Source organism: Canis aureus, chromosome 13 (genome assembly GCF_053574225.1).
Source record: "Canis aureus isolate CA01 chromosome 13, VMU_Caureus_v.1.0, whole genome shotgun sequence".
In the NCBI taxonomy this organism is placed as follows: Eukaryota; Metazoa; Chordata; class Mammalia; order Carnivora; family Canidae; genus Canis; species Canis aureus.
The window spans coordinates 11,369,172-11,388,077 of NC_135623.1; the positions used below are offsets into that span (position 1 = coordinate 11,369,172).

The window sequence follows — 18,906 nt, forward strand, 5'->3', positions numbered from 1 at the left end:
GCAGGCCCTGGGTCCCGGTCACCCTTCTAGATTCCCAGGTGGGCTGCGACAGCCCCTCCGACACCCCGTTCCAGGGCTGTCTGCCACATGAATGCCAGCCTCTGGTCTCTGGTCTGATATTCTATAGGCAATGCTAGATTTTTTTACTCAACACTGACCAAGTTCCTACTCTGCATATGTATTATTTCATTTATTCAGAAAATAGTTTTATCGTCTGCCTCCTTCAATGGTCCCCGAGAACAGCAGTCTCGTGTCATTAACTGCTTGAACTGCGGTGTCTAAGACAGAGCTTGGCATCATTGTCGGCACTTGACTCTTCTTTCTTAAGTGAAAGAATTGTAGGAAACCCAGGAAGAGGAGGAGCAAAGTTGACAAATGTGGGTAGGTCTGGAGCCCAGGAAAGTGAGTTTGAGAGAATTCATAGTAGTAAGTGTGAATTAAGTAGGATGCCTTCGGCTCGAAGTAGCAGACACCTGATTCAGACTGGCTTATGCAATATGGAAATGTATCATCCCACAATGCAGGAAATCCAATGGTAGGGCTGAGTGAGTAGATTCCCTGGTTCAACGACGTCCTTAGGAACCTGAGTTGTTTCCGTCTCACCGCTCTGCTGGGCCCACCATTGACTTCACCCCAAAGCTGGCTCCCCTCCTATCACAGAATGACTACCGGGGGTAATGGAGCCAGCCCACTCCCTTTTCCCATCCAACAGGCAACAGTAAGACTGATTTCTCTTTCCTAGAAGTCCTAAGCAAGCTTCTCCTTAAATCTCATAAGTCTAATCTGATTAAGGCCTGTTCATCCCAAACAAATTGCTGCCAAGGGGGATGGAACTACCACAACTAGATTAGATTAAATGTTTAGAGAGGATTAAATGTTGAGGGGAAGACCATGACGTCTACCATGGAATTAGATAACTCTGGAAATGAGTAAGAATGGGAAGAGGGGGGGAAAAAAAAGGATGTACCTTTCAGGAACACCAGCATTTATGCATTGGGCAGGGGAAGGAGAACGTGTGAGGGAAGCTGAGAAAGAATCATGAAAGAGGAAGTAAAGATGTAGTTTGTTTTGTTTTGTTTTGGAATGTTGTGTGTGTGTTGGTGGGGTCCAGAGCCAGTGGCCAAGAAAGACTGCTTGAGATGTCTTTGATGCCAAATGGTGGTTTTATTAAAGGATGGGGACAGGACCCGTGGGCAGAAAGAGCTGCTGAGCTCCTGCCTGCCTCCCCAGGATTGTGAGGAGCAGCTGATTACATACCTTGGGGTTGGGGGGAAGTGAAGATAAGGGAAAGTCCAGAAGGACTTTCATATGCTAAGGACTCAGGATCCTGGAAGAATTCTATAATCTGTCTATCTCAAGTATTTGTCAATGGGCTGCAGGTTAGAAGGAGATTTAATTTTATCCACATTTTCTTCTGCCTTTGTTTCCCACATCAGTGGGAGAAGTGAGAGTGGACGGTAATGGTTTTAGAAAACTAATGGATGCTTCCTGCCGCCCCTCCGTCATTCCCCTATTCCTAGGAATGCCCTGCAATCTAACGGTGGCTTTCCCTAGCCACGCCTGGAGTCCCTGACACTACCACACACCCATAATGGTTTGATCCAGGCCTAGAACCCGGACCCACGAGGAACCCATGAGAGTGCCCTGTTTCCCATCGTACCCATCATGGACACCAACCCAAGGTCATCGATTACAATCCTTCCCTGGGATTTTTCTCGCTGGTGCTGAGGGTAGTAGATGCAATCTTTCTCTCTAAAAGTAATTAGAGAAGTTACAAGGAACAGGAGGGAGCTTAGTGGTATTGGATCCCTGGTTTCAGTTTTCCTTGAGGCCTGGTTTTGGTGTGAAACACTGAAATACTCTTCCAGTAAATGAACCGTTCATTCCAAGCAAGATGAGTTCATGGAGTAGACTTTACTGGTTGCCTATCAATGTCAAGCAGAGACTCATAAAGGGACTTGGGAACAGGGAGGCCATTTGGAAGGTAACCTAGGAAGCTAGAGCAAGGAATCGAGGAGTATAGGACAAAAAAAAACAAAAAAAAAAACGGAAGAAGAGCCAAACTAATGAAAGGTAACATTGCGGAGGTTGCTGCTATAGCTAATGGGGCTTCGAGTCCACCTTCTAAGAAGTGTACAAATGCCTCCCAGAATTAAAAGGCTAAAAGCCAAGGCAATTCTCTCCTGGCCCCCATCATCCACTGGTTGAGTGTTTTCCTAGGGCTGTTCACTTCCTCACCCTTCTGGTCTCCTTTGTGCCAAGTAAGCTCCCCTGGTATCAGAGAAGATCCCGAGGCTGACCTACAGACAGAAGGACACATCGGATGTTTGAAGCGCGATGCTGCCAATGAGAGGTAAGTCTGAAAACTTACTACAGACTTAGCAGCTTAAGGCGGCAGGGAAGTGTACTATCTCACAATTTCTGTAAGTCAGAAGTCCAGGCACGGTGTGACTCAGCTGTTTTTTTTTTTTTTTTTGCCTAGTCCCACAAGACCAAAATCAAAGTGTTGGCAGGACTCTGCTCCTTTGTGGAGGCTTTAGGAACGGACCAACATCCCAGATGGTTGGCGTAGAACCTCAGTTCTATGTCATTGTAGAACTGAAGCTCCCACTTCCTTGCTGGCTGTCAGGTCGGGGTCTTTCTCACCTTCCAGAGGCTGCCTGCATTTCTTAGTTTGTGGCTCCCTTCCTCCATTTTCAAAGCCAGCGACGTCAGGCCCAGCCCTCACACAGTGAATCTCTCTGCCTTCCTCTTCTACTCTTAAAAGCTCATGTGCTACATTAGGCCCCCATTGGATGTGCCAGGATAATTTCTCTGTTTTAAGGCCAACTGATTAGTAACCTTAATCCCAAATGCCAAGTCCCTTCAAAGCAGGAACTATATTAATATTCGGAGGAATAGCCCAAGGACAAGAATTTCAGAGGCAGAAGCATCTTCAGATTTCTTACTTTGGAGACCATTGCTGGAATCAAAGTGAGCCAAGGGGTTGTGACTTGCGGCTTCCAAGTTGTCGGCTGCACCCACTCCATCAGTTACAACATGTTCGGCTGTAAATAAGAAGGGAGGTAGTTATTTTTTTTTAAAGATTTTATTATTTATTTATTTATTTATTTATTTATTTATTTATTTTTAAAGTTTTTTTTTAATTTTTTAATTTTTTTATTCATAGAGACAGAGAGAGAGAGAGAGAGAGGCAGAGACACAGGCAGAGGGAGAAGCAGGCTCCATGCAGGGAGCCTGATGTGGGACTCGATCCCAGATCTCCAGGATCACGCCCTGGGCTGCAGGCGGCGCTAAACCGCTGCGCCACCAGGGCTGCCCGGGAGGTAGTTAAATATGGCTAAAAACCATGCTTCTCCAACTTTAACATCATATTTTATTTATTTGTTCGTGAGAGCCAGAGAGAGAGAGAAAGAGAGGCAGAGACATAAGCAGAGGGAGAAGCAGGTTCCCTGCAGGGGACTAGATCCCCACACCAGAGATCATGACCTGAGTCAAAGGCAGATACTCAACCACTGAGCCACCCAGGCATCCCTCTTATTTTTCCTTTTAGGAAAAAAAAAAAAAAAAAGTGACATGCCCCAAGGATGTGGAGTTAGAATAGCACTGGAAGCCAGAAGGCAGGAGGATTACCTCCAAAATTCTAAGGAAAATAACTTTGAGCCTATAACCAGTTTAACAAGCGTGAATGGAGAATAAAGACAGTTTTAGGTATCCAAGGTCTCAGTATCTTTTTTCTATGCCCCCTTTCTTAGGAAGCCACCAAAGGATATAATGAGAAGGTAAATTTAAAAAGGTAAGGAGAAATTTGGGATATGGTAAAAAAAAAAAAAAAGAAATCTAAAATAGAAGAAAAGCTTTGCGAAGCCCCAGGATAACAGCTGGGCAAGTCCAAAGAGCAGTCTGCCCCAATAGAAGCAGAAAGATACCCGGGAGCAGGTGGTGTCCAGGGAACAACTGAAATTGAGAGACATCCTGGTCCCAACTTTCCTCTTATGTGGCTGTATATTATTTTAGGTTAAATCACTAGGATGGGGGATCCCTGGGTGGCTCAGCAGTTAAATATCTGCCTTTGGCTCAGGGCATGATCCTGGAGTCCTGGGATCGAGTCCCACGTCGGGCTCCCTGCATGGAGCCTGCTTTGCCCTCTGCCTGTGTCTCTGCCTCTCTCTGTGTGTCTCTCATGAATAAATAAATAAATCTTAAAAAAAAAAAAAAAAGAAGAAGAAGAAGAAACCAGAGGTCATTTGACTTCAGGAGGAAAGAGGAAGAGAGAGCAAGCAAGCAAAAGACTTTTTCTTTCTTTCTTTCTTTCTTTCTTTCTTTCTTTCTTTCTTTCTTTCTTTCTTTCTTTTTTTTTTTTCTTCTTTCTTTCTTTCTTCTTTCTTTCTTTCTTTCTTTCTTTCTTCTTCTTCTTCTTCTTCTTCTTTCTTTCTTTCTTTCTTTCTCTTTCTTCTTTCTTTCTTCTTTCTCTTTCTTTCTCTCTTTCTCTCTCTTTCTCTTTCTCTCTCTCTTTAGGATAAATCAGTTGCCTTGATAGACATTTCCATCCACCTGCTAAGTCCTTTCTCCTTCACTTGATGGGGTTTAGATATTTCTGTCTGTGGCAGATAGGCCCTGGCATGGTCCTTATGATTCCTGTTCCCTGGTGTGTGTCTCATTCTGAAATCCTCCTCCCACAACCCCAGAGTATGGGTAGGACCTGTGAGTTGCTTCTAACCAGTAGAATATAGCAAAAGTAAGGAATCCTGTAGATGTAATTAAGGTCCCAGATTAGTTGAGTCTGAGTTAATTAAAAGGGAGGTTATTCTGACTTAATCATGAAAAAGACTCTTCAGAGAAGGACTGGGTACTCCTGAGGTGACAGGTTCTTGTAGGCTTGATGAAGTGAGTAGCCGCTTCGGGAAACTCGTATGGCAAGGAACTGTGGGCAGCCTTCAGCCAACAGCCAGCAAAAAGCCAGCCTCGTCAGTCCTACAGCCATAAGGAAATAAGTTCTGCCCACAAACTGAATGAGCTTGGAAGCAAATTCTTCCCTAGTTGAGGCTTTGATGAGAATGCCGCCTCGCCAACACCTGCATTGCAGGCTGTGAGACCCCGAGCAAAGGACCCAGTTGTGCCCAGAACTGACCCATGGAAAATGTGAGGTTATCATTATGTGCATTCTTTTAAGCTGCCAAGCTTGTGGTAATTTGTTAGTAGACTGTGAAAAGCAACACACTGTCCTTCCAGCCAACGTTGACTAAACAAATAGGCTTGAAAATTTTAACAGGATGCCTAGGTTCTAGTCTAAGCCTTGCAGTGGTTTTCTTGGACCCAAGCCAATGTTTTTCTCTCTCTAGGCCCCAGATCCCTCCTCTGTATTATGGGCAGGTGGGCTGGCGGAGTTCTGATGTCCTTGTAGTTGCGATGTTTTGGATGTTGCCCCTGACCGCTGTCCTATTGTGGAGTGATGTATGTTGACTCCACTTCTCTTCTCATAAGGCTCCAAGACAAAGTGACTGCCCTCATCTGAAGGTGTAAATCCTAACTCATTGTTTGGTCTTCCAGTTTTGCCACAGTCCTTTTGTGGAACCACGCGGCCTCCCACTACTGGCCCTATTAGCATAAACGTTTGGGGGTAAGGAGTGAGGAAGGGCCTGTATTCGAATCGTTGTCTATGGTCTATAGTTGAAACCACGCTATCTGAAAAGATACAGCCGTTTCTTTTAACCCTGGATCGCCATAGGACCTCTTTAAGGAGTGTAGAGTAAGCTAAGGAAGCTTCTCTGCAGGACAGTAGGGAAAGAAGAGAGCAAAGGAGAGAGAGACAGAAACAGACACAGGAAGAGAAATATGGATAGGTTGCTATTTTGTTGGGTTTTTTTGTTGTTGGTTTAAAAAATTTTTAAGTTTTAAAATTATTTTATTTATTTATTTATTCATTTATTTACTTACTTGACACACAGAGAGACAGACAGATAGATGGACAGCATAATCAGGGAGACTGGTAGGCAGAGGCAGAGGCAGAGGGAGAAACAGGCTCCCCCTGGAGCAGGAAGCCCGATGCGGAGCTCGATCCCAGGACCTTGGGATCATCACCTGAGCCAAAATCCAGAGATGGCCACTTTAACTCACTGAGCCACCCAGGTGCCCCACAATTTCATTTTTTAAAAAGATTTTATTTATTCATTCATGAGAGACACACACACGGAGAGAAGCAGAGACAGAGGCAGAGGGAGAAGCAGGCTCCATGCAGGGAGCCCGACATGGGATTCGATCCCAGGTCTCCAGGATCAGGCCCTGGGCCAAAGGCGGTGCTAAACCGCTGAGCCACCTGGGCTGCCCTCATTTTTTAAAAATAATCTTTACACCCAACATGGGGCTTGAACTCACAACTGCAAGATCAAGGGTCACACAGTCTACTGACTAAGCGAGCCAGGTGCCCCAGATAAATGCTATTTTGAAGATAAAACAACTGAGAGATTACTGGAAAAGTAAAAAAAAAAAAAAAAAAAAAAAGGTTTTTTACATGATTTTCAAGTAATGTCATATCAATAAAGGACATACAGTTGACTTTTGTACAACATGGTTTGAACTGCACGGGCCTATTTATACACAGATTTTTTTTTTCAATAAGTATACTGGAAAACTTTTTGAAGATTTGTGCTCCTTTGAAAAAACTCACAAACTGTATAGCTTAGATATATCAAGAAAAATTAAAAGTTGGGTATGTCATGTTGCATAAAATATATGTAGATGTGGGCAGCCCGGGTGGCTCAGCAGTTTAGCGCCGCCTGCAGCCCAGGGCGTGATCCTGGAGACCCGGGATCGAGTCCCATGTCGAGCTCTCCGCATGGTCCCTGCTTCTCCCTCCGCCTGTGTCTCTGCCTCTCTCTCTCTCTCTCTGAATAAATAAAAAAAAGTTTAAAAAATATATATGTAGATATTAGTGTATTTTATCATTTAATACCATAAGATATCCACACACCTATTACAAAACTTTAAACTTGGGGTGCCTGGATGGCTCAGTTGGATGACTGACTCTTGGTTTCAGCTCGGGTCATGATCTCAGGGTCGAGTCTGCTTGAGATTTTTTTTAAAAGATTTATTTATTTATTTATGATAGAGAGAGAAAGAGAGGCAGAGGTACAGGAGGAGGGAGAAGCAGGCTCCAGGACTCGATCCCAGGACTCCAGGATTGCGCCCTGGGCCAAAGGCAGGTGCCAAACCACTGAGCCACTCAGGGATCTCCTGCTTGAGATTAAAAAAAAAAATATTTATTTATTTATTTTACAGAAAGAGAGAGAGTGTGTGTGTGCGCGCAGGTGGGGGAAGGGGCCGAGGGAGAGACTCTCAAGCAGACTCCCCACTGAGCATGGAGCCCATCATGGGGCTTGATCCCAGGGCCCTGAGATCAGGACCAGAGCCAAAATCCAGCGTCGGCCCCTTACTGGACTAAGCCACCCAGGTGCCCCGTCTGCTTGAGATTGTTTCCGCAACCCTCACACACCCCGGCTCCTTCCTCCATTCGTACCCTCAGTCTCTCTCTCTCTCAAATGAGTAAATAAAATCTTTTTAAAAAATTCAAACTTACCAAAACTCACTCACACAAACACTTCCAGATCATATGTGACACCAGAAAAATGTAAACAAAGGTAAAGATGCAGTAAAAATAATATAACTGCATAAAATTAACCATAGTGCACACTGTACTACCACAATGATTTTATAGCTACCCCCTGTTGCCATTGCAGTGAGTTCGACTGTTGCTAGTATTTGGTTAAAACAGCTTGTGATCAGAGAATAAACTGGTGGTTGCCAGGGGGCCAGGAGGTGTGGGGAGTGGGAGATAGAGGCTTCCAGTCAAGGAATGAATAAGTCAGGGGGGTGAAAGGTTACAGCATAGGGAACAGAGTCAGCGGTGTTGTAATCGCCTTGTATGGTGACGGATATGCCGTCGAATTGCTATGTTGGGGCAGCCCGGGGGGCTCAGCGGTTTAGCGCCTGCCTTCAGCCCAGGGCCTGATCCTGGAGACCCGGGATCGAATCCTGTGTCGGGCTCCCTGAGTGGAGCCGGCTTCTCCCTCTGCCTGTGCCTCTGCTTCTCTCTCTCTCTATGTCTCTCATGAATAAATAAGTTAAATAAAAAAAAAGAATTGCTATGTTGCACACCTGAAACGAATGTAACGCTGTGTGCCAACTATACTTCGATTTTTAAAAAGCAACATGTGATTGATGCTAATCATCTCTGAGCGAGAAGTTGGTCTCCCCAGTAGATTGGGTATCACAGTAAAAAGTGATCTCTCGGGGTTCTTGTGTATTTTTTGTGTTCAGTGCAATACTGTCAACTTTGAATATCACCAGGGGACCCATATAAAATGTCACTAGTGATGCTGGAAGTGCTTCCCAGAAGCAAAGGTAGGACATTACAAGAAAAAGTCGAATTGCTTGATATGTACCATAGATTGAGGTCTGCAGCTACGGTTGCCCTCCATTTCAGGATAAATGAATCCACTGTAAGTACTATTGGGGAAAAAAATGAGAGAGAGAGAAAGAAAAGGAAATTTGTGAAGCAGCTGCTGCAGCTGTGCCAGCAAGCACAAAAGCCTTGGATTTTTTTTTGCAAAGTACCTTTAAAAAAAAGATTTTATTTATTTATTCATGAGAGACACACACACAGAGAGAGAGAGAGAGAGAGAGAGGCAGAGACACAGGCAGAGGGAGAAGCAGGCTCCATGCAGGGAGCCCGACGTGGGATTTGATCCCCGGTCTCCAGGATCACGTCCTGGGCTGAAGGCAGGTGCTAAACCACTGAGCCACCCGGGCTGCAACCCCCCCTTTTTTATTTTTATTATCCCCCCCCTTTTTTAAATCTCACATTGAAAATGCAGCTTTTGTGTGGGTGCGGGATTGCTATAACAAAGTTATACCTACAGACTCTAATATGATTTGAGAAAAAGTGAAGTCATTATATGACAACTTAAAGCAAAAGGGAGGAGAAGGATCTTAAGTTGGAGAATTTAATGCCAGTAAAGGATGGTTTGATAATTTTAGGAAGAGGTTTGGCTTTAAAAATGTTAAAATCAAAGGAGGAACAGCTTCTGCCAACCAAGAGGCAGGCAGGCAAGTTCTCAGATGCCATTAGGAAAACCATTGAGAAGAAAAGATACCTGTCTGAGCAGGTTTTTAATGTAGATGAAAGTGCCCTATTCTGGGGGGATAAAAATTCCATGAAGGACATTTATTAGTAAGAAAGAGAAGCAAGCACCAGGATTTAAGGCCGAAAGGGAGAGGCCAACTCTACTGTTTTGTGCAAATGCAGTCAGGTTTGTGATCAGGACTGCCCTCCTGTGTAAAGCTGCTAACCCCGAAACCTTGAAGGAAAAAGATAAATGCGAGTTGCTAGTCTTCATTGTACAATAAGAAGGTCTGGACAATGAGGACACTTTTCCTGGAACGCTTTCATTGCTGCATTGTCTCTAAAGTCAGGAAATGTCTTGCCAGCAGGGACTGCCTTTTTTAAAGTTCTTTTGATATTGGACAATGCCCCCGGCCACCCAGAACCTCGTGAGTTCCATGCCAAAGGTGTCCCAGGGGTGCGCTTGCCCCCAAACACAACGTCTCTACTTGAGCCTCTGGATCAGGGGGTCATAAGGACCTTTAAGGCTCATAGCCCATGGTACCCTACAGAAGGGATTGTCAATGCCGTATGGAAGAGAATCCCAGTGAAGAGAAGGTCGCAAAAGTCTGGAAGGATTGCACCACTAACTGTCTCATCACTGTTATTGAAAGGCCATAAAAGCTGTCAATAAACAATAAATTCCTGCTGGAGAAAACTGTGTCCAGATGTTATGCATAATAACTTTACAGGATTTATGAGCGAGCTGGTCAAGGAAATCATGAAAAAGATTGTGACCACTGAGGGGGGCACTTGATGGGATGAGCACTGGGTGATATGCTATATGTTGGCAAATTGAACTCCAATAAAAAATAAATACAAATAAAAGATTGTGACTATGGCAAAAAAAAAAAAAAAGGTGAGGGGTAAAAGGTTTAAAGATATGGACCTTGGAGAAATTCAAGAGCTAATAGACGCCACACCAGAAGAGGTGACGGACAATGACTTGGTGCCACGAATGCTCCTGAGCTCGTGCCGGACAGTGAGGAAGACCCAGAGGAAGCAGTGAGGAAGCCGTGCCAGGAAAACAGGTGGACATCAGACAGTCTGGCAGAAAAGTTCGATTATTCGAGATCGCTCAGAAGCGATCTTCTGGGATGTGGATCCTTCTATGGCCTAGGCACTGACACTAAAGCAAATGGTGGGAGGAGGATTGGCACCATACAGAAACGCTTTTGGAGAAATGAAAAGGCAAAAGGGTTAGACAGAAATTACTCCATATTCCTGCAAAGTTAAACCGGGTGCACCTGCCTCTCCTGTCTCCCCTCCACCTCTGCTATCCCTGCCACCTCTGAGATGGCCAGGCCCACCCCTCCTCTTCCTCCTCCTCCTGAGCCCACTCGACATAAAGACAATGAGGATGAAGACCTTTATGCTGATCCCCTTCCACTTAATGAGTAACAAATAATCATCATGCTATATGGTTAATAAGCTTACCTGTTGGATGTGTGTGTGTGTGTGTGTGTGTGTGTGTGTGTGTCTCCGTGTGAACACCTATTAACTTTATGACAGGAGAGAACCTTTTCTCTCCCTCTTGTCATAGACTTTTTGGGATGAAATCATGTGTTGGATTTTGTGTCATTATCGCCATCATCGCCTACGTATTTGTCAAGTCAAACCCTTTGTGCAAGTCTTGTGTGGGAGCCGATGGCCCATCCTTATGCAGGCATATGGCCTGTGATGTTTAATATCAATTAATAATGTGTTAGTTTTCCTCACTGTTTGTTTTAAGATTTTATTTATTTATTCATGATAGACATAGAGAGAGAGGCAGAGGCACAGGCAGAGGGAGAAGCAGGCTCCGTGCAGGGAGCCCGACGTGGGACTCGATCCCAGGACTCCAGGATCACACCCTGGGCCAAAGGCAGATGCTCAACCACTGAGCCATCCAGGTGTCCCTAGTAAAGAGTCTCTTAAGGCTTGTTTCCTTCTCTCCTTTTTTTTTCTTTCCCCCCTTCCCAAATATTCATCTGTTTTCTTTCTTAAATTCCACATATGAGTGTGATCATATGGTATTTGTCTTTCTCTGATTGGCGTATTTACTTGGCATAATACACTCTACCTCCACCCATGTTGTTGCAAATGGCAAGATTTTATTCTTTTTGATGGCTGAGTAGTAGTCCATTGTGTGTGTGTGTTGTGTGTGTGGTGTGTGTGTGTGTGTGTGTGTGTGTGTGTACCCATCTTTACCCACTCATCAGTTGATGGACGTTTTGGCTATTGTTGACAATGCCAAGGGATATCCTTATGCTATGTTCATATCACTGAGTACACTCTGTCTTCCACATTCATTCTTTTAAAAAGATATTATTAATATATCTGAGAGACAGTAAGAGAGAGCAGGGGGAGGGGCAAAGGGAGGGGGAACCTGACACAGCGTTTGATCTCAGGACTCCAGATCATGACCTGAGTCGAAAGCAGGTGCTTAACTGAATGAGCCACTCAGGCGCCCCTCCATGTTCATTCTTTTGCCCAAATTCTCTTTTCTTGGATTTCCAAGAATCTTAGTTTTTACACTGTAGATGTGCAGGTGTGGTTTTATATACTTTAAGGCTATGCTACTAGGTGTATACAAATTTAGAATTGTTATATCTTCCTATTTCATTGACATTTTATTCATTACACAGCATCTAGTAATCCTTCTGGCCTTAAAATTTAACTGGTATAATATTAGTTTTGCTTCACTGTCTTTTAGTTACTGTCTGGATAGCATCTTTTACAACCATTTTATTCACTATGTCCAAATCCTTTTTAAAAAATTTTTTAAAGATTTTATTTATTTATTTATTTATGAGAGACACATTGAGAGAGAGAGAGAGAAAGAGAAAGGCAGAGACACAGGCAGAAGGAGAAGCAGGCTCCATGCAAGGAACCTGATGTGGGACTCGATCCCGAGACCCCAAGATCACGCCCTGGGCCAAAGGCAGCGCTAAACTGCTGAGCCACCCAGGTTGCCCTATCCAAATCCTTATGTATAAGACTTTTCTTTTTAGAGTGGGAGAGGCAGGGGGGTATGTAGAGGCAGAGGGAGCAGGAGAGGGAGAGAATCTTAACCCCCACAAGGGGCCCGAAATGAGGCTCAATCTCATGACCCTGAGATCATAACCTAAGACAAAATCAAGAGTCCAATGCCCAATGGACTGAGCTACCCGGGCGCCCCTATGTATATATTTATTTTTAAAGCAGTAAAGAGTTGTCTTCTAAAAACCAAGCTGACAATTTTTGTTCTCTACTAAGGGTATTTCACTTATATTTAATATCTATTTATACATTTGAGTGTCAAGATATCATAGTAATTGTTTTCTACTTCTGCCACATGTTCTATGTTCCTTTTTCCTCTCATCTTTTAAACCTTTTTTTAAAATTGGTTTTATTATTTCATTATTTTCCTACATTAACTTGTTAGTGTATATATATATATATTTACTATCTTTCCATGATTACCATGGTGATTACAGCATGCATTCTTGATTTGTTAAAGTTGAATATAAATTAATTCTTTTGCCCTTTCTTGGACAATGCAAGGATCTTAAAATACTTTAACTCTACTCACCTGCTCCCACAGTGTGTCCTATTTCTGTGGTGTGGTTTAATTTTACATATGCTTAAAATTCTACAAGATGTTATTGCTTTATACAGTCATCGTTCATTTACTTTTACCCATATGTTTATCCTTTCTGTTGCTCTTTATTTCTTCCTGCATATTCATGCTTCCTTTTAGTTTATTTTCATTCCGCTTGCAAAAGTCCCTTTAGTATTTCTTTTAGTGTGGCTCTATGGAGGAAAAATTTTCTCAGGTTTTGATTGTTTGAAAACATGCATTTTTCTTTTGTTTTTGAAGGATATTTTCACTGGGTATAGAATTTTAGATTAACCGTATTTTCTTTCAGACTTTAAAGATGCTATTCCATCATTTTCTTGACTTTATCATTTATGTTGGGGAGTTAGTTGTTAGTTTTAATTTTCTTCCTTTGAAGGTAATGTCTTTTTTCTCACTCTAATTGCTTTTAGGTTTTATTTTGTTTTTGGCTTTCAGTAATTTTATTATGAGGTGTGTAGGTGTTGTTTTCTTTGAATTAATTCTGCTTGGGATTGATGACACATCTTGAGTATATGTCTTGATGTCTTTCATTGGTTTTAGAAATTTTCCAACTACCCTCTTTTCAAATATTGCTTCTTTCCCATTCTCTCTCTTCTCTCTTTCTAATTCCATACATTTAGGCTTATTCACCATGTCCCATATGTCTCTTACTCTCTTATCTATATTTTCTATTCTTTTCTCTCTCTACACACTTCAATATGGATATTCTATACTGACCTATCTCCCAGTTTATTAATCCTAGAATTAGTTTTGTCTAATCCTATGTTAGATTATCCACCTATTGTGTTACATACAGTTATTGTATTTTTTTGTTCTAGGATTTCAATTCCATTCCTATTTAGGATATACTAAGTTTGGTGATTAGCTTATATTCTACCACAAAATCCCAAAGCTAAACGTTGTTGTTGTATGCAGATCATCCCCATTCAGTTAATTCAATTCAGTTAATAGTGTAAATAAAACTAAATAAAGTATCATTTTTTGTTTAAGCCAGTTTTGGTTAGATTTCCAATTACATACAACTGAAAAAATTTTTTTAAAAGATCTTATTTATTTGTTCATGAGAGACACAGAGAGAGGGGGCAGAGACATAGGCAGAGGAAGAATCAAGGTCCCCACAGGGAGCCTGATGCAGGACTCTATCCCAGGACCTGGGGGTCACGACCTGAGCAGAAGGCAGATGCTCAACCACTGAGCCATGCAGGGGTCCCACAACTGAAAACTCTTAACAAAGTGTTGAGATCTCTCTCTTCATTATGTCAAGATGGCTGCAGCACCTTCAGATGTGGACATGACATACAGAAAAGAAGCAGAATATTGCCTTTTATGCAGTTCTTTTTATTAGAAGAGAAAATCTTTTCTAGAATCCCTAATTCAGAAGGCCAGGGTTGTATCATATACTCATGCTTAAGCTAACCCTGACACATGGAATTGGATGACGATGATTAACCAATAACAATCTTTATTCATCCCTGAACTTGGGGAGAGGGCCATCTTCTCTGAGCAAAGGACTACAGTGGATGTACATCCAAACAAAATTGGGGGTTTCTCAGGAATGAAAAATATGAAAAGTATTGGGAAATCAAAGGTGTTTACCTCACTAAGATATACTCATTTTCTGTAAAAGTTGTGTGTGTGTGTGTGTGTGTGTGCCTATAGAAAATATCAGGAAGGGTACATATTAACCTGTTAACAGGTTTAAAATGTGAAATGGGATTATATGAGGGTGATATACCTTTATTTTTAGGTATCTTTATGGATATCTTTACTTTTTACTGATAACATTTTTATTCGTTTATATTACTCTGGTCATTTAAATTTAAAAGGGATGCTCCAATCTTAAAATGAGCTCCTCAGAAATGAAATCAGGATTTTTTTTTTAAAGTCAGAGAAGCATATGTTGATAGATCCCATTCCAAGCCCTGGCCCTTAGTACAGTCACTGAGGTGCCACTGGCAGGTTTGTCCCCACTGGGAATTTGGAGGCACAAGGCTACCAGAGCCTGATGTCATCAAATATTTAAACCATCCAACTGCCTCCCCTTACACTCTCAAAGCAGCGTTTACATCATAAATTGGCTTCCTGTGCACATTTTCCTACAAGGGAAGAATTTGCTGGACATGGCAATGTGAGAATTCTGGCTCCCTTGGCAGTTCCATTTCTCATTGTGTATTAATTCATCGGTTCTTTGGCTCAGATAAGCAGGATTGGAGCTGAGTTTGTACGATCTACTTTCCAACCCTCCAACACATAGGTTCTTTCTTAGTGCTGTTAAAGTCAAGTTTATGATCCTAGACCATGATTAATTCACTAAGGTAAGTGTCACCTCCAAGGCCACTTGGCAGCTGGCCAAACAGCCTGCCCTGGTGACACTCCTGTCTCTTCAAACACATTGCTTTCAGGCTCTTGTGCTTTCTAGCCACATTCATCTCAACAGACTGTCTCCTTCTTTATCCCTCATTATGTCTTTTCCTCTATGACTGTCTCCCTAATTCTAACCTTCTTTTATCCTTTCCTTTTTTTTCCTTTCTGTTTTTCACCTTAATTAGCCATGAAGTTGAATAATAAAATATACCAGAACTATGTGCCAAGTGCCATGTGCTGGGCCGTACGTACATATAAATTATATTCTGACCTCACAACTCTGAAATGTTTTCATTCTTATTTCACAGAGGAGAAAGCAGAGGATCATAAAATCGAAATAGTTGCATTTGATAATGAAACGTTTTTGCTGCTTACTTTTCAAAGTCAATAAATTAAATGTTTTATATTTCCTTTATCTTAGAAAAATACAATTCAAGCATTTGTATATGAGCTTCATTTTTGCCTGTGAGTTTATTATCCTGGAAAATAATTGACCTTGGGTGTGTTTATTTTTTCTTGAGCTGGGGAGTAGCAGGTAGAATGGAAGAGGAAAGAGACAAATTGGAAATATCACTTTGAGCAGTCGTGCTCACCTGTGCTCTTTGCTTCCTTCTTGTTCTCTTTGCTGAGGATGGGGTTTGGCCCTGATTTGTCTGAAGCAATCTTAGTCTTCTCCATGGAGGAGATCACCTTCTCTGTGCAGTCAGGTCAAATGTACTTTCTGGATCTGTGCAAAAGGAAGAGATTAAAATTTCAGCCCCTAAATTTGTAATTTTCAGTAACTTGGAGATAGAGGTTGCAGTGAAGTTGGACCTGCTCCCTGGAAGATCACTTCTAATTATTTGGACATTGAATTAAGCTGCTCAGCTCCATGTTCTCCCCACCATTCTGCAGATAGTGAGGTAGAAATAGAGAGAAGGATCCTTTCTAAACTACCTCATATGGGGTTTGGGAGGAAGAGAAGAGAAAACAGGAGTTTCCAGATGGGTTCCCGGCCGCTCCACTCCTACTCCATGGAGTAAGCTGCTTGTCTTCTGGAAGGTCAAATCGCTGGATCTAGGTTATAGGCTGGAGGAACAGGCAGCGAGTCCTGGGCTGAGAATTGGAGCCAGAGAGTGGAGAGGTTCCAGGTCCGGTTGAAAATGGAGGGTCCAGGCTTTGACAGGTTTAGCAGCATGGACAACAAATTTTAAAAGACCGAAGCAGGCCTGTGGGGTTCACAGCTCAGCACCAAGCCAGAAATCTACTCTCACCCCACTCCGGTGCTGGTTTTTCCTGGAAAAGATTGAACCTGGCCATTGGTTGACTGGTCCTCAGCACTTAAAGTTCATAGGAAACCATGGCTGAGTTTCCTTCTAAAGCCCTTTTGAATATGTTCACTTAGATGTCTATTCCTCAGTCACTTGGTGGAGTGGAGTCCCCCTTGGAGTAGCTCTTAAGGTCTTGCTGGTTTGCATACATCCTCATACACTGAGACTTCTCTGTTCTGTTTGTTTGTTTGTTTTATAAATGAATCGTTCAGAGGAAGAAAGAAAAGGATTGTTCCAATTTCCCCCCTCTTCTTTCCAATTCTTCTTTTCCCCATTGCTAGGGTCTCTATCTGGCAATTTCCCCAAGGCCCAAGGAGCTTGCACGAATGTGTAGTGGGAGAGGGTGGAATCAGACTCCTGACAGCCTGGGGCTTGTTGGTGCGTCCTCTCGGGCTTTCCCCAGATAGTTTCCTCATCTGCTTGCCTCCTGAATGATCCTTTCGAGGTTCAGAGGGAGTCTGCATTTTGTGTCAGCACACAGGTCGAAACCTCTGGATTGAAGTCCCTGGAGCTCAGGTGAGAAGCCATGACTGGTGCCTAAAGTCTGCATAGGAGGTGGGACCCGGTTTTGAAGAGAAGGGTAGGGGTAGTGGAGTGAGAACTCATTTTGAAATGAAAGGAGTCCTGGATCTCTAAGCAGCTTCTAAAAATACCAACTCCCAACGCTGGGGGTGGGAGTGGGGGAGGGGAAAACCAAGCGTGAGAAGAATGAAGATGGAACGAGGTGCGGATATAGGAGCCCTTCTTCAGGTAGATCTGATTTCAAAGGCCCCGCCTGCATCGAAGAACCTGCGGGAAGCCACAGCTCCTTATGCTTCCTCAGTGGACTTCAGTCTCCTGCGGTGTCGGAGCCCCCAGCGCCCCCCTGGTGACCTTTCTTTCTACCGGCAAAGGAGGCCAACTCCTCCCAGCCACTCCTCCTATTGCTGCTGTCCAGCAAGTATGTGTGTGAGCGAGCAAGTGTGCGTGTACACATCCTAGACGCTCGTGCACACACACACACACACACACACAAATGACACATGAAAGCGGCTTGTAAGTGACCAGCATTCTACGATGCCACGAATTTTCATTATTTTTGGTGCCCAAGGAGGTCCGGACTGTGGCAGACACAGATTCACCCAATATTTTCATGCATACTTTTTTTTTTTTTAAGATTTTATTTATTTATTCATGAGAGACACAGAGAGGCAGAGACACTGGCAGAGGGAGAAGCAGGCTCCACGCAGGGAGCCCGACGTGGGACTTGATCCTTGGACTCCAGGATCATGCCCTGGGCTGAAGGCAGGCGCTACACCGCCGAGCCACCCAGGCTGCCCTCGCTCAGTATTTTCAGCACAGAGCATGGCACTAGGGAGCGTTGGTTCGAAGGGTAAGGAGCACAAAGCTACAAAACGCACAGTCAAGCCACGCAGGTCATGGAGACACAGGACTCACTCGTTTTCAAAGGTTCTCCAGCTACTTTCGCTGCCAAAAGCAGAGGGGTCGGGTCCCCCAAGGAAGGATCTGAAAAGCTACAGGGTGGGTGGAGCCTTCTCTGCTCGAGTTCAGCCCAGATGGTGGCGCTCAATAGCCGCCTCCCGGGTCCTGGAGGGCTTCAGCCCATCCCACCACCAACGCCTTAAACCCTCAGCTTGCACATAAATGACCTTCACGAGATAGAGGTCGTGTTCCTCGTTTCCTTACAGCTTCTCCAGCGCTGGCTTCTCCGCCTCCGTCGCGGGCGCCTGGGCGTCCGGACCGCTGAGCTCCTCACCAGTCCCCCGGGATAGGCGGAGAGGGGTGATCAAAAGCGGTGGGGGTGGGGGGGAACTCCAGGCTCTGGGCAGACTGGGGAGGAGGTAGTCGGTCCGAGCGCTGCCTGCATCCTGGCAGCAAGAGCAAGAACCTAGGGAGCCAATCGTTCACGCCACGTCTACCAGCAAGCGCATCCTGGCGTCCACATGGTTTCCCAACCGCCCAGGCGCAGCTGGCAGGGTGGGATTCCGTCTCCCACTTTGCTCCTCTTTCCCGAGGAGCTCCCGGGGTCGGGCTTAGCCCCCTCCTCCAGCGTGGGCGGGGAGAGCAGGGGGCGGGATCCAGCCGGGAGACCCCGGGAGCCGCGGACGCAAGGAGAGGCCCAGAGCTGGGAGCTGGAGGCGCTCCCCAGAGCGTGGGGTCAGGACGCGAGGCTCCGCCGCCCCTTGCGAGTCCTGGGAGCGGGGGAGCTTCCAGGCTGGCTCCGGGCTGCAGGTGCCGCCGCCTCCCGGCCCTCCCCGAGCTTCACGCGCTCCTTAACCACGCCCACACCGTCTACTTCTCGGGAGCCCGAGGCCCGGCGTCGGCGCTCCGGGCCCTCGCCGCGGGCGCATCCTCCTCCCGGGAGCCAGGCCCTCGCTCGGCGCTGCCCCACCCCCACGCCGGGGGATCGGCGGGACCCCTTCCTTCCCCCCGCGTCTCCGCCTCGCTGCCCCGCCCCCCGGCCCCCGAAA

The 18,906-nt window shown here is 44.6% G+C and overlaps 1 long non-coding RNA gene across 2 annotated transcripts; it reads right to left on the bottom strand.

Annotated features, from left to right (window-relative positions):
* Nucleotides 1-227: 227 nt before the first annotated feature.
* On the bottom strand, nt 228-18,867 carry LOC144281856 (uncharacterized). Of its 2 annotated transcripts, XR_013350262.1 has the most exons (4): nt 17,873-18,867; nt 15,719-15,852; nt 2,949-3,047; nt 228-2,300 (listed from the first exon to the last, which is right to left on the bottom strand). It is a non-coding gene; the product is annotated as an uncharacterized LOC144281856 (long non-coding RNA). The 2 variants fall into 2 exon arrangements; XR_013350261.1 differs by lacking the exons at nt 228-2,300; nt 2,949-3,047 and adding an exon at nt 13,799-14,038.
* Between the last annotated feature and the right edge of the window lie 39 nt (nt 18,868-18,906).